Here is a 14174-nt window from a genome sequence, read left to right on the forward strand (position 1 = left end):
TCGAAGTGGATTTTCTGGAGCTACAGAAGCCCAATTGGCGCGCTCTCAACGGCGTTGGAAAGTAGACATCCTGGGCTTTCCAGCAATATATAATAGTCCATACTTTGCCCAAGATTTGATGGCCCAAACCGGCGTGGCAAATCAGCCTCAGAAATTCCAGCGTTTAACGCTGGAACTGGCATAAAACTTGGAGTTAAACGCCCAAACTGGCATGAAAGCTGGCGTTTAACTCCAGAAAAGGTCTCTACACTTGAAAGCTTCAATGCTCAGCCCAAGCACACACCAAGTGGGCCCGGAAGTAGATTTTTCTGTCATTTACTCATTTCTGTAAACCTTAGGTTACTAGTTTACTATTAATAGGATCTTTTGACATTGTATCTGTACCTCATGACACTTTACACGTTTCTTTGTGTACCTTCCACGGCATGAGTCTCTAAACCCCATGGTTGGGGGTGAGGAGCTCTGCTGTGTCTTGATGGATTAATGCAATTACTACTGTTTCTTATTCAATCATGCTTGCTTCCATTCTAAGATATCACTTGTTCTTAACCCGGATGAATGTGATGATCCGTGACACTCATCATATTCTCAACTATGAACGTGTGTCTGACAACCACCTCCGTTCTACCTTAGATTGAGTAGATATCTCTTGGATTCCTTAACCAGAATCTTCGTGGTATAAGCTAGAACTGATGGCGGCATTCAAGAGAATCCGGAAGGTCTAAACCTTGTCTGTGGTATTCTGAGTAGGATTCAATGATTGAATGACTGTGACGTGCTTCAAACTCCTAGCAGGCGGGGCGTTAGTGACAGACGCAAAAGAATCAATGGATTCTATTCCGGCCTGACCGAGAACCGACAAATGATTAGCCATGCTGTGACAGAGCATAGGAACGTTTTCACTGAGAGGATGGGAGGTAGCCACTGACAACGGTGAAACCCTACATACAGCTTGCCATGGAAGGAGCCTTGCGTGTTTGATGAAGAAGACAGTAGGAAAGCAGAGATTCAGAAGATGGAGCATCTCCAAAACCCCAACCTATTCTCCATTACTGCATAACAAGTACTTATTTCATGTTCTTTTGCTTTTTACAATCAATCCTGATAATTTCTGATATCCTGACTAAGATTTACAAGATAACCATAGCTTGCTTCAAGCCGACAATCTCCGTGGGATCGACCCTTGCTCACGCAAGGTATTACTTGGACGACCCAGTGCACTTGCTGGTTAGTTGTGCGGAGTTGCAAAAGTGTGATTGCAACTTCGTGCACCATTTGTCCTACGACAAAGACATCTATACAACCAGGCCAGTGCCGCCGAACCCCAGCTATATCTACCAAAGTCGTCCATCGATGCCAAATAAGGTAACCAGCGAAGGTGAACCCAGTTTGCATTCTTGTCTGCAAACAGCTGAGAGGACAACAACATCAGAATATAAGCACGCGCGTATATACGCACGGTCTCTTCACTCGCGTCTACTGGGAGAACCCGAAACCTCTCATGGAACCATGTGTAGCATACCGTCATCTGTTTAACTTTATTCTGCGGTGGTAACTCGCCAAATAACTCACGAAACCACACCCATGCGGGTCTTTTGTTCTCCGTCAGATTCTCAAAGTCAGTCAGGCACCCACTAACGGCCTCTCCATCGATGGGCAAACCCAGCTGATATGCCACATCTTGCAAAGTGATGGTGCACTCCCCAAATGGCATGTGAAAGGTGTGGGTTTCAGGACGCCACCTCTCAAAGAATGCGTTAAGTAGAGGCTCATCAACCCAGAACCACTGACTGTTCAGCCTAGCGAGGTGATACAAGCCAGCGGTCTCCAGATACGGTATAATCCGGTCGTGTAAAGGCATATTCTGTTATCTCCTGACACCGCTAATAACCCTAGTAGATTACAAAATGTGGGTAAGAAAATCCTTAACATACGACCAATACTAATAACAACATATATAATTTAAAAAACTTATTATACACCCACATTGGTTTTCTATTTTTACTAATAATAGTGATCAAAATAACAAAACAATGGCAATAATAATAACGACAATAACAATAGTTACTAACAAGGATAAGAATAACATTAATATGAATAATAATAACACTAATCCTAATAATAAAAAAATTAACAATAATAACAATACCAACAAGAATAATAATACTAACAACTCTTACTAATAATAATAATAATAATAATAATAATAATAATAATAATTATACTAACAACTCACAATAATAATAATAATAATAATAATAATAATAACAATGAGAATAATAATAATAATAAGAATAATAATAATAAGCTTGTATAACTAACCTCTTCGTCGATGTATCCAGCCACGTGCGCAACGCCATTTAATCGGTACAGGCGAGCTTCGTCTTCCATAACTCCACCACCCAACTGGTTGAAAAACTCAAAGCCTCCCCCTAAACCTCCAAAGCTCCCTGGATTCTCTCTCAACCACCCACCCTAAAAAGTTTTGCTTTCCCACAAAAGTGATCCGTGATGACTTACAACGGCTAATGAATTTGTACTACTTCATGCATAAACCGTGGTAGCCAACAGGATTTTATGCGCACAAGGTTTCTTCATAAACCGTGGTGACCAGCCACGGTTTCTACCGCCAAAATTCAAGTGTAATCCGTGCTAGACTATAGCGGTTTACCTTCATTGTTTCATGCAAGTAAACCGTGCCAGCCTACAACGGTTTATATGTAAATTTAAAACTGTGGTTACCCACCATAATTTACATATAAATGCAATCAGGACATGCACGTAAGGAAGATTCAATTGTTGTATATACGTAAAGCTTTCCCTGTTTTATTTTAATCAAGTCAATTGCCCAATTAATTATTAATTTGGTAGATTAAAATATATTATAAAAAATAAAAGAATTAGAATATTTAATAAGATATAAACTATATTAAATTTTACAATTTTAAAAAACATTGTAGTTATTTTTTAAAATCATTTTTTACTTTTAAAATAAATATTTATTATTATTATTATTATTATTATTATTATTATTATTATTATTATTATTATTATTATTATTATTATTATTATTACATTTACGGTGACAAAATTTTATTATTATTTTATTTATAAAATCTCTCTAGCTCTCAGTTATCAATGATTTTATTCTTAATGTATATCTTCTATTATTATTTTTAGTAATTTATTTTATAAATAAAAATATTAATAATCATAATTGTAGATTTATTGAGTTAACCATAAGAGTTGTTGTTAGTGTTACTAGTTGCAATGCTGCCAATGCAATGAAAATTTGGGATCAACAGCATTACTTGGCAATTAACTATGCCTGAAACGGTGCGTTTAGAACCGAAGGCTTAAGACTCGTTGTCTTCGGTCCTTAGTGGTGGTGGATCTGAAATTCTGTAATCCCTCTACCAGATTTGCAACCCTTTGGCGAATTCAACAGTGTTAATCATCTTCGATTATAATCTCTCAACTGAGACTTAGATCGATCCATATTATTCGAGTCGCCACTACAAAAAAATGGTGCTCACGTCCTCTGCACGTGAGTACGTCAACCGCATGCTGCAGGACATCTCCGGCATGAAGGTCCTAATCCTCGATTCTCAAATGGTACGCACCACGATCTCAACAAATCAATTCATTTTCTCTGATATAATTCTTCATTCATTGTTTCAATTATGATATTGGCGTTCATTTTTCCATATGATTGTAAACTCGTACATATGTGTTGCTGGTTATGGTGTTGAGCTACAACATGGATGTGAAATGTGAAATTGATGGTGTAGGTGAGTATTGTGAGCGTTGTGTATTCACAGTCAGAGCTTCTTCAGAAGGAAGTGTTCTTGGTGGATTTGGTGGATTCCATAACTAAGTCGAAGGAGCTTATGTCGCATCTCAAGGCTGTTTACTTCCTTCGCCCTACGACGGAGAACATCCAGCATTTGCGCCGCCAGCTCGCCGCTCCTAGATTTGGGGAGTATCACCTATGTAGGTCTTTTAAATCTTTACAGATGCTGTAGTATATATAAAGCAATCCCTATTTAGGAATTCCGTTTTGTATATTTTCCCTAGTTGAAGTGATAATTTTTTTTCTCGTATTGATTCGAAGACACTTTGTGAATGCATTCTGAAATTTACAGTTTTCTCCAACATATTGAAGGACACTCAGATTCACATACTTGCTGATTCAGATGAACATGAAGCTGTCTAGCAAGTTCATGTAACTGCTTTTGCTTGCGCTGTAAACATGGGAACTTTTCTATCTATCCGTTTTATGATGATGGATGATTGCACACGTTCTTGTGCTGGAACCCTTGAACCCCCCATCTCTTTTTGCAGTAAATATATGATCTCAAATGCTGGGATTTGTATTGCGAAGTTTAATTCTAATGTAGTTTTTGTTACGATCATTCAGGAGTTCTATGCAAACTTTGTTGCAGTTGATCCTTATCATTTCACTTTGCACATCCTTTCAAGTTATATTTATATGCTCCCAGCTGTGGTGGATCCTTCAACACTGCAACGCTTCTGTGATCGGGTTGTTGATGGTGTAGCAGCTATCTTTTTGGCGGGAGACCAGTTATTAGATATCAAAGGACGTCTGACATTGCCAAAAGAATAGCACACGAAGCAAATGTGAGTAGAATTTTTGACATAATTATGTAGTCACTTTTTCTCAGTAGATAATATATATTATTTGTTATTTTCTTGTTTATGTTAGACAATCTTATGCATTTTAACTTTTGCATGTTTTTAAGGTGCGTTTGCATGTGTTTTTATTATTTTTTTCTTTTTTAATTGTTAACTTTTATCTTTTAAATCTTTATAATTTTCATTTTTCTGAACTCACCATGCATATCTCTAGGCATACTTTTGCCACAGATGTAGCTATCTTATTGTTGTTTTATCTGGCAATATGTGTATCCCTATGTGTTATAATTTATCATGCATATGTAGTGAAAACTAATTTACATTAATGGGCTTCAAACAGAAACTGATGTACCAAGAAGAAAGTGGTCTTTTTTATTTTATGCGAACAGAAGTTTCACCACTGTTGTTGGTGCTTGACAGGAGAGATGATCCTGTAACCCCATTGCTCAATCAATGGACCTATCAGGTATCTATGGGATTAATGCTATAGTCAGTGCTTATTGACAATCTTACAGCTTAGCTATCTGATAGTTTGTTTATTCATAAAGTAATTCTTGTTTGTGGCCTTATACTTTCCAGGCTATGGTTCATGAATTGATATGAATCCAAGACAACAAGGTGGACTTGAAATCCATTGATAAATTTTCAAAGGATCAGGAGGTTAGAGAGACTTTTATGCTGTTTAATCACGTTAGCAATATCTTCGAGTTTAGATTTTATACAAATTGAAAGAAATATTGTGCTATTTGCTGTTGCAGGAGGTTGTGTTGTCGTCGGAACAAGATTCATTTTTCAAAGCCAACATGTATGAGAATTTTGGAGATATAGGTATGAATATCAAGCGGATGGTTGATGAATTTTAGCAAGTGTCAAAGAGCAACCAGAACATCCAAACGATAGGTTTGTACTTATAATTGTCTCACATTTTAGAATAATAAAATTCCTTCTGCTATTACACCCAATTTTATACCTAGCAGCATAGTATGTAATTAATTGATTTATGATTTGACTCTTGTCAAAGGACATGGCCAAATTTGTTGACAATTATCCTGAGTACAGAAAAATGCATGGGAATGTGTCAAAGCATGTGACTTTGGTAACAGAAATGAGCAAGATAGTATAACAGCAAAAACTTATGACAGTTTCACAAACAGAACAGGAACTGGCTTGCAATGGAGGACAAGGGGCTGCATTTGAGGTATGTATTAACGATTAGCAAAATTTCCTTTGCTTTTTCTCAAACTTCAAGAGTTATTGGGTGATGGTCTAATGTATTCTCTCTCACTCAAAGAAAAGGCTCTTTGGAGATGAAAAAAGGTGAATATTCTTTTTGAGCGGTGCTGGCGGTGCAATGTTTTTTAATTTATCTTAAGCTCTGAATATTTATGCATGTTTCTTTGTGTGGTTATGATAAATTAGAAAACTCAACTATAGTAGTTTGCTCATTTCAGTGCTACCATTCATCTCAAAGGATATTTTATCTTGTAATTATTCTGTTCGTTGCCTTAATAAGCTTTATATTGTTTTCATAGAGAGTTGATTTGTTAATGGGGTAAAAATTTATTCTGTTCTCGGTACATCGTTCTGCAATCGGGGACTTCAATATGTTGGAGAAAACTGTAAATTTCAGAATGCATTCACAAAGTGTCTTCGAATCAATGCGAGAAAAAAAATTATCACTTCAACTAGGGAAAATATACAAAACAGAATTCCTAAATAGGGATTGCTTTATATATACTACAGCATCTGTAAAGATTTAAAAGACCTACATAGGTGATACTCCCTAAATCTAGGAGCGGCGAGCTGGCAGCGCAAATGCTGGATGTTTTCCGTCGTAGGGTGAAGGAAGTAAACAGCCTTGAGATGCGACATAAGCTCCTTTGACTTGGTTATGGAATCCACCAACTCCACCAAGAACACTTCCTTCTGAAGAAGCTCTGACTGTGAATACACAATGCTCACAATACTCACCTACACCATCAATTTCACATTTCACATCCATGTTGTAGCTCAACACCATAACTAGCAACACATATTTACGAGTTTACAATCATATGGAAAAATGAACGCCAATATCATAATTGAAACAATGAATGAAGAATTATATCAGAGAAAATGAATTGATTCGTTGAGATCGTGGTGCGTACCGTTTGGGAATCGAGGATTAGGACCTTCATGCCGGAGATGTTCTGCAGCATGCGGTTGACGTAGTTACGTGCAGAGGACGTGAGCACCATTTTTTTTGTAGTGGTGACTCGAATAATATGGATCGATCTAAGTCTCAGTTGAAAGATTATAATCGAAGATGATTAACACTGTTGAATTCGCCAAAGGGTTACGAATCTGGTAGAGGGGTTGCAGAATTTCAGATTCACCACCACTAAGGACCGAAGACGACGAGTTTTAAGCCTTCGATTCTAAACGCACCGTTTCAGGCGTAGTTAATTGCCGAGTAATGCTGTTGATCCCAAATTTTCATTGCATTGGCAACATTGCATCTAGTAACACTAACAACAACTCTTATGGTTAACTCAATAAATCTACAATTATGATTATTAATATTTTTATTTATAAAATAAATTACTAAAAATAATAATAGAAGATATACATTAAGAATAAAATCATTGATAACTGAGAGCTAGAGAGATTTTATAAATAAAATAATAATAAAATTTTGTCACCGTAAATGTAATAATAATAATAATAATAATAATAATAATAATAATAATAATAATAATAATAATAATAATAATAATAATAAAAATATTTATTTTAAAAGTAAAAAATAATTTTAAAAAATAACTACAATGTTTTTTAAAATTGTAAAATTTAATATAGTTTATATCTTATTAAATATTCTAATTTTTTTTTAATTTTTTATAATATATTTTAATCTACCAAATTAATAATTAATCGGGCAATTGACTTGATTAAAATAAAACAGAGAAAGCTTTACGTATATACAACAATTGAATCTTCCTTACGTTCATGTCTTGATTGCATTTATATGTAAACTGTGGTGGGTAACCACAGTTTTAAATTTACATATAAACCGTTGTAGGCTGGCACGGTTTACATGCATGAAACAATGAAGGTAAACCGCTGTAGTCTAGCACGGATTACACTTAAATTTTGGCGGTAGAAACCGTGGCTGGTCACCACGGTTTATGAAAAAACCTTGTGCGCATGAAACCCTGCTGGCTACCACGGTTTATGCATGAAGTAGTATAAATTCATTAGCCGCTGTAAGTCATCACGGATCACTTTTGTGGGAAAGTAAAATTTTTTAAGGTGGGTGGTTGAGAGAGAATCCGGGGAGCCTTGGAGGTTTAGGGGGAGGCTTTGAGTTTTTCAACCAGTTGGGTGGTGGAGCTATGGAAGACGAAGTTCGCCTGTACCGATTAAATGGCATTGCGCACGTGACTAGATACATCGACGAAGAGGTTAGTTATACAAGCTTATTATTCTTATTATTATTATTATTATTATTATTATTATTATTATTATTATTATTATTATTATTATTATTATTATTATTATTATCGTGAGTTGTTAGTATAATTATTATTATTATTATTATTATTGATATTATTATTATTATTGTTATTATTATTATAACAACTGAGTTTTTAAAATTAAATTTTATTATATTTTAAGTTATTATCATTATTATTATTATTATTATTATTATTATTATTATTAAAGTTTACTAGAAAAAGAAAGAAAATTAGAAAGAATGGCCGAAGCCATTAAATGGAATCAAGGAAAAAAAGAAAGTTAAACTTGAATTGTTATATATATATATATATATATATATATAATAGGAACACATGCACTTGAATCACTATATGAATCCCATTTTCTTTTCTTTCTTCCACCGAAACCAAGGGACAAAAGAAAAAGAAAGAAACATGCTTATATGTATATGTATAACCTAAGCATGACACCTAATCATTTCTTTTAATAACTAATGACACCTAGACTTCTTCATATGGTATATTTTCTCCTACAATAGTGATTTAGCAATACCTATCATCCTTGCATGCATTATTTTTCGGTAAGGCATGAGAGAAAGAACCGAGAAAGAGAAAGAAGAAACCGTGAACTTTCTTAGAGTTTTCAAGTTCGATTTCTTGTAATTCATAACTCCAATTAAAAATTCAGTCCGGTAAAAATGTTCGTATCTTTCTCCTCTATGTATTGGCGTCACTTTTGATCGGCGGAAGTCGATGGTGACGTAGCTCTCCTGCCCCTTGAGTTCGGCTAACTGGAGTTTTAGGAAGCACAGACGATTTCTGACGCTTTTTCCTTCAGCAGCTCGATCAGAAAGTTTCTCCGGAGCTTCTGTTGTTTTGATTTCGTACGGAGGTAGGGGATTTTATTTTGAAATTAACTGTTTTTTAAGCTATGAATGCCATAGAAGTCTAGTGGGTATTTGTAAATAATTTATGATTGTTTGAATTGACTGAATTTGATGAATATGTATTTGATTTCCTGATTGAAAAGAGGTTGAAAATGGTTCAGTTGGGACTCGAAAAAGGGTGGCTAACTCCGAGTTTTAGGGGAAGTGCTGCCAAAATTTTATAAAATCTGAAGTTTTATTTGAAAAGTTATTTTAAAAGATTTGGTTTTGGAAAATTAAATTATTTAAAATATATTTAGTTAAGAAAATATTTACTCTATCTTAAAGTTTGATTTATTAAGGAAAATATAATGTTTTAAACCCAATCTTTTAAGGAGAGATTTTGTTTTAAGTAAAGATTTGAGCTCAGTTTATTAAGAAAAAGAATCTCTGCCACAGGAGAACAGAGAACAAGGATTTAAAGAATATATTAATTAATGAAGCATCTGCCACAGGAGAGCAGATGTGACATTGTTTGGGCCTTAGTGCCAAATGTAAAGTGGGGACGCCCACACACTGAGAACTGTTTTCCAGATGTACGCTTATTGATTTGGAAAGTCACACTGTATGCGGCCTGGCCGTACGACTTAAAGTCACACTGTATGCGGCCTGGCCGTACGACTTATAAGCACACTGTATGCATCTGGAAAGCCATATCTGGGACTTGTGCCCGGGTAATGTCGGGAGCGGGTAGGCAACGACACATGAGCTCATGGCCTGCATTAGGAATAGACATGCATCATGTTGTTTGCACATTTATATTTGGTTGTGTTTGCTTGTAATATTTTCTCTGTGATTGTGCTGCTTGACTTGTTTGTCTTATTGCAATTTGTTTGTGTGTTGATCTGTTTCTTGTGCTATTAGTTGGTGTATTGAGGTGACTGAGAATTGGGCTTTGTTTTTAGTTCGAAAATAAAAAAAAAAGTAATTGAGTATATGAGGTAAGAGTAAGAAGTATTTCCAAAGGTTTTAAAAAGGAGAAAATAGTTTTATTAAGTAAAGTTAATTATTTGCATTAAATTCATTAATTTTACGGCATTCCCATTCCCTACTGAGAACGTGTGGTTTGTTCTCACCCCAAAATCTTCCACCCTTTCAGTGACACAGGTTCGAAGATTCAGTTAGAAGATGCAGACGACTAGTAGATTTACTTGTGATTCCTGTTATTTTTATAGAGTTCCTTCGCCCTTGTTGCTTTAAGTTTTATTTTATCCAGAGGGATATGTATTGTATTTGAGTTTTATATTGAATTCATTTGTATAGCACTTATTATTATTAATAATTGTGTGATTGTAATTACTACAAATAATTTTTTTCTGGTATTTTCTTATAAACTGAAACGCGATATCGACCTAAAGGCTCAATATTAAATAGTAAATAAGGAGAACAGGTTAGTAACTCCTTGCTTTTGGTACGATCATGACGTGCTAAAAGTTAGGGTGTTACATTATGGTATCAGAGCAGTTCGTCCCTGTTAGGGCCTTGGGAATGGACTGATTATGCTTCACTGCATACTCTAAGTGTCTGTCATGCAATGACAAGAGTTTGAGTTTTAAGATGCATGACTGTCTGTTGATTAATGCTGTTAGCTTGTCATTGCATACCTCATGGTAATAAGTCTGGCCAACTTAATACTAATGATTTATGTATATGAGAGTACTAACGGGTTATCATAGACGCAATAGAAGTAATAAATAACGTAAATTACGGGGTTTGGAAACGTTAGAAGTTAAGTTTAGGGGTTAGCTCCGTTTCAACGCATAATCCTTATTCGTGCTAATATGAATCTCTTCCTTGGTTGTTTACCATAAGACTTTTTGTTTCAAACTTCTTTCATCAGATATGGTTTCTTTCACATTTGCAAACTGAACATGCCACACCTCTCTATTTCTTTTCTTCGATATTTTTGAAAATGGAGTTGATATGAATCTTTTTCATCTTATATCAATTTTCGAGGACGAAAATTTTTGTAAGGTGGATAAGATATAACACCTGAATTTTTAAAATTAAATTTTATTATATTTTAAATTATTATTATTATTATTATTATTATTATTATTATTATTATTATTATTATTATTATTATTAAAGTTTACTAGAAAAAGAAAGAAAATTAGAAAGATTGGCCGAAGCCATTAAATGGAATCAAGGAAAAAAAGAAAGTTAAACTTGAATTGTTATATATATATATATATATATATATATATATATATATATATATATATATATATATATATATATATATATATATAAATAGGAACACATGCACTTGAATCACTATATGAATCCCATTTTCTTTTCTTTCTTCCACCGAAACCAAGGGACAAAAAAAAAAGAAAGAAACATGCTTATATGTATATGTATAACCTAAGCATGACACCTAATCATTTCTTTTAATAACTAATGACACCTAGACTTCTTCATATGGTATATTTTCTCCTACAATAGTGATTTAGCAATACCTATCATCCTTGCATGCATTATTTTTCGGTAAGGCATGAGAGGAAGAACCGAGAAAGAGAAAGGAGAAACCGTGAATTTTTTTAGAGTTTTCAAGTTCGATTTTTTGTAATTCATAACTCCAATTAAAAATCCAGTCCGGTAAAAATGTTTGTATCTTTCTCCTCTACGTATTGGCGTCACTTTTGATCGGTGGAAGTCGATGGCGACGTAGCTCTCCTGTCCCTTGAGTTCGGCTAACTGGAGTTTTAGGAAGCACAGACGATTTCTGACGCTTTCTCCTTCAGCAGCTCGATCAGAAAGTTTCTCCGGAGCTTCTGTTGTTTTGATTTCGTACGGAAGTAGGGAATTTTATTTTGAAATTAACTGTTTTTTAAGTTATGAATGCCATGGAAGTCTAGTGGGTATTTGTAAATAATTTATGATTGTTTGAATTGACTGAATTTGATGAATATGTATTTGATTTCCTGATTGAAAAGAGGTGAAAATGGTTCAGTTGGGACCCGAAAAAGGGTGGCTAACCCCGAGTTTTAGGGGAAGTGCTGCCAAAATTTTATAAAATCTGAGGTTTTATTTGAAAAGTTATTTTAAAAGATTTGGTTTTGGAAAATTAAATTATTTAAAATATATTTAGTTAAGAAAATATTTACTCTATCTTAAAGTTTGATTTATTAAGGAAAATATAATGTTTTAAACCCAATCTTTTAAGGAGAGATTTTGTTTTAATTAAAGATTTGAGCTCGGTTTATTAAGAAAAAGAATCTCTGCCACAGGAGAACAGAGAACAAGGATTTAAAAAATATATTAATTAATGAAGCGTCTGCCACAGGAGAGCAGATGTGACATTGTTTGGGCCTTAGTGCCAAATGTAAAGTGGGGACGCCCACACACTGAGAACTGTTTTCCAGATGTACGCTTATTGATTTGGAAAGTCACACTGTATGCGGCCTAGCCGTACGACTTAAAGTCACACTGTATGCGGCCTGGCCGTACGACTTATAAGCACACTGTATGCATCTAGAAAGCCATATCTGGGACTTGTGCCCGGGTAATGTCGGGAGCGGGTAGGCAACGACACATGAGCTCATGGCCTGCATTAGGAATACACATGCATCATGTTGTTTGCACATTTATATTTGGTTGTGTTTGCTTGTTATATTTTCTTTGTGATTGTGCTGCTTGACTTGTTTGTCTTATTGCAATTTGTTTGTGTGTTGATCTGTTTCTTGTGCTATTAGTTGGTGTATTGAGGTGACTGAGAATTGGGCTTTGTTTTTAGTTCGAAAATAAAGAAAAAAGTAATTGAGTATATGAGGTAAGAGTAAGAAGTATTTCCAAAGGTTTTAAAAAGGAGAAAATAGTTTTATTAAGTAAAGTTAATTATTTGTATTAAATTCATTACTTTTACGGCATTCCCATTCCCTATTGAGAACGTGTGGTTTGTTCTCACCCCAAAATCTTTCACCCTTTCAGTGACACAGGTTCGAAGATTCAGTTAGAAGATGCAGACGACTAGTAGATTTACTTGTGATTCCTGTTATTTTTATAGAGTTCCCTCGCCCTTGTTGCTTTAAGTTTTATTTTATCCAGAGGGATATGTATTGTATTTGAGTTTTATATTGAATTTATTTGTATAGCACTTATTATTATTAATAATTGTGTGATTGTAATTACTACAAATAATTTTTTCTGGTATTTTCTTATAAACTGAAACGCGATATCGACCTAAAGGCTCAATATTAAATAGTAAATAAGGAGAATAGGTTAGTAACTCCTTACTTTTGGTACGATCATGACGTGCTAAAGGTTAGGGTGTTACAATTATTAGTGGGAGTTGTTAGTATTATTATTCCTATTAGTATTGTTATTATTGTTTATTTTTTTTATTATTAGGATTAGAGTTATTATTATTCATATTAATGTTATTCTTATCCTTGTTAGTAACTATTGTTATTGTCGTTATTATTATTGCCATTGTTTTGTTATTTTGATCACTATTATTAGTAAAAATAGAAAACCAATGTGGGTGTATAATAAGTTTTTTAAATTATATTTGCTGTTATTAGTATTGGTTGTATGTTGAAGATTTTTTTACCCACATTTCGCAGCCTATTAGGGTTATTAGCGGTGTCAAGAGACAACAGAATATGCCTTTACACGACTGGATTATACCGTATCTGGAGACCGCTGGCTTGTATCACCTCGCTAGGCTGAACAGTCAGTAGTCCTGAAACCCACACCTTTCACATGCCATTTGGGGAGTGCACCATCACTTTGCAAGATGTGGCATATCAGCTGGGTTTGCCCATTGATGGAGAGGCCGTTAGTGGGTGCCTGACTGACTTTGAGAATCTAATGGAGAACGAAAGACCCGCATGGGTGTGGTTTCGTGAGTTGTTTGGCGAGTTACCGTCGCAAAATAAAGTCAAGCAGATGACGGTGTGCTACACATGGTTCCATGAGAGGTTTCGGGTTCTCCCAGCAGACGCGAGTGAAGAGACCGTGCGTATATACGCACGTGCTTATATTCTGATGTTGTTGTCCTCTCAACTGTTTGCGGACAAGAATGCAAACCGGGATCACCTTTGCTGGTTGCCTTATTTGACACCGATGGATGACTTGGGTAGATATAGCTGGGACTCGGCGACACTGGCCT

General features: G+C 34.9%; 1 pseudogene; it reads left to right on the forward strand.

Annotated features, from left to right (window-relative positions):
* Nucleotides 1–3525: 3525 nt before the first annotated feature.
* LOC130955365 (vacuolar protein sorting-associated protein 45 homolog) lies at nt 3526–6212 on the forward strand (annotated as a pseudogene).
* Nucleotides 6213–14174: the final 7962 nt, after the last annotated feature.

This window comes from Arachis stenosperma, chromosome 10 (assembly GCF_014773155.1).
Source record: "Arachis stenosperma cultivar V10309 chromosome 10, arast.V10309.gnm1.PFL2, whole genome shotgun sequence".
In the NCBI taxonomy this organism is placed as follows: domain Eukaryota; kingdom Viridiplantae; phylum Streptophyta; class Magnoliopsida; order Fabales; family Fabaceae; genus Arachis; species Arachis stenosperma.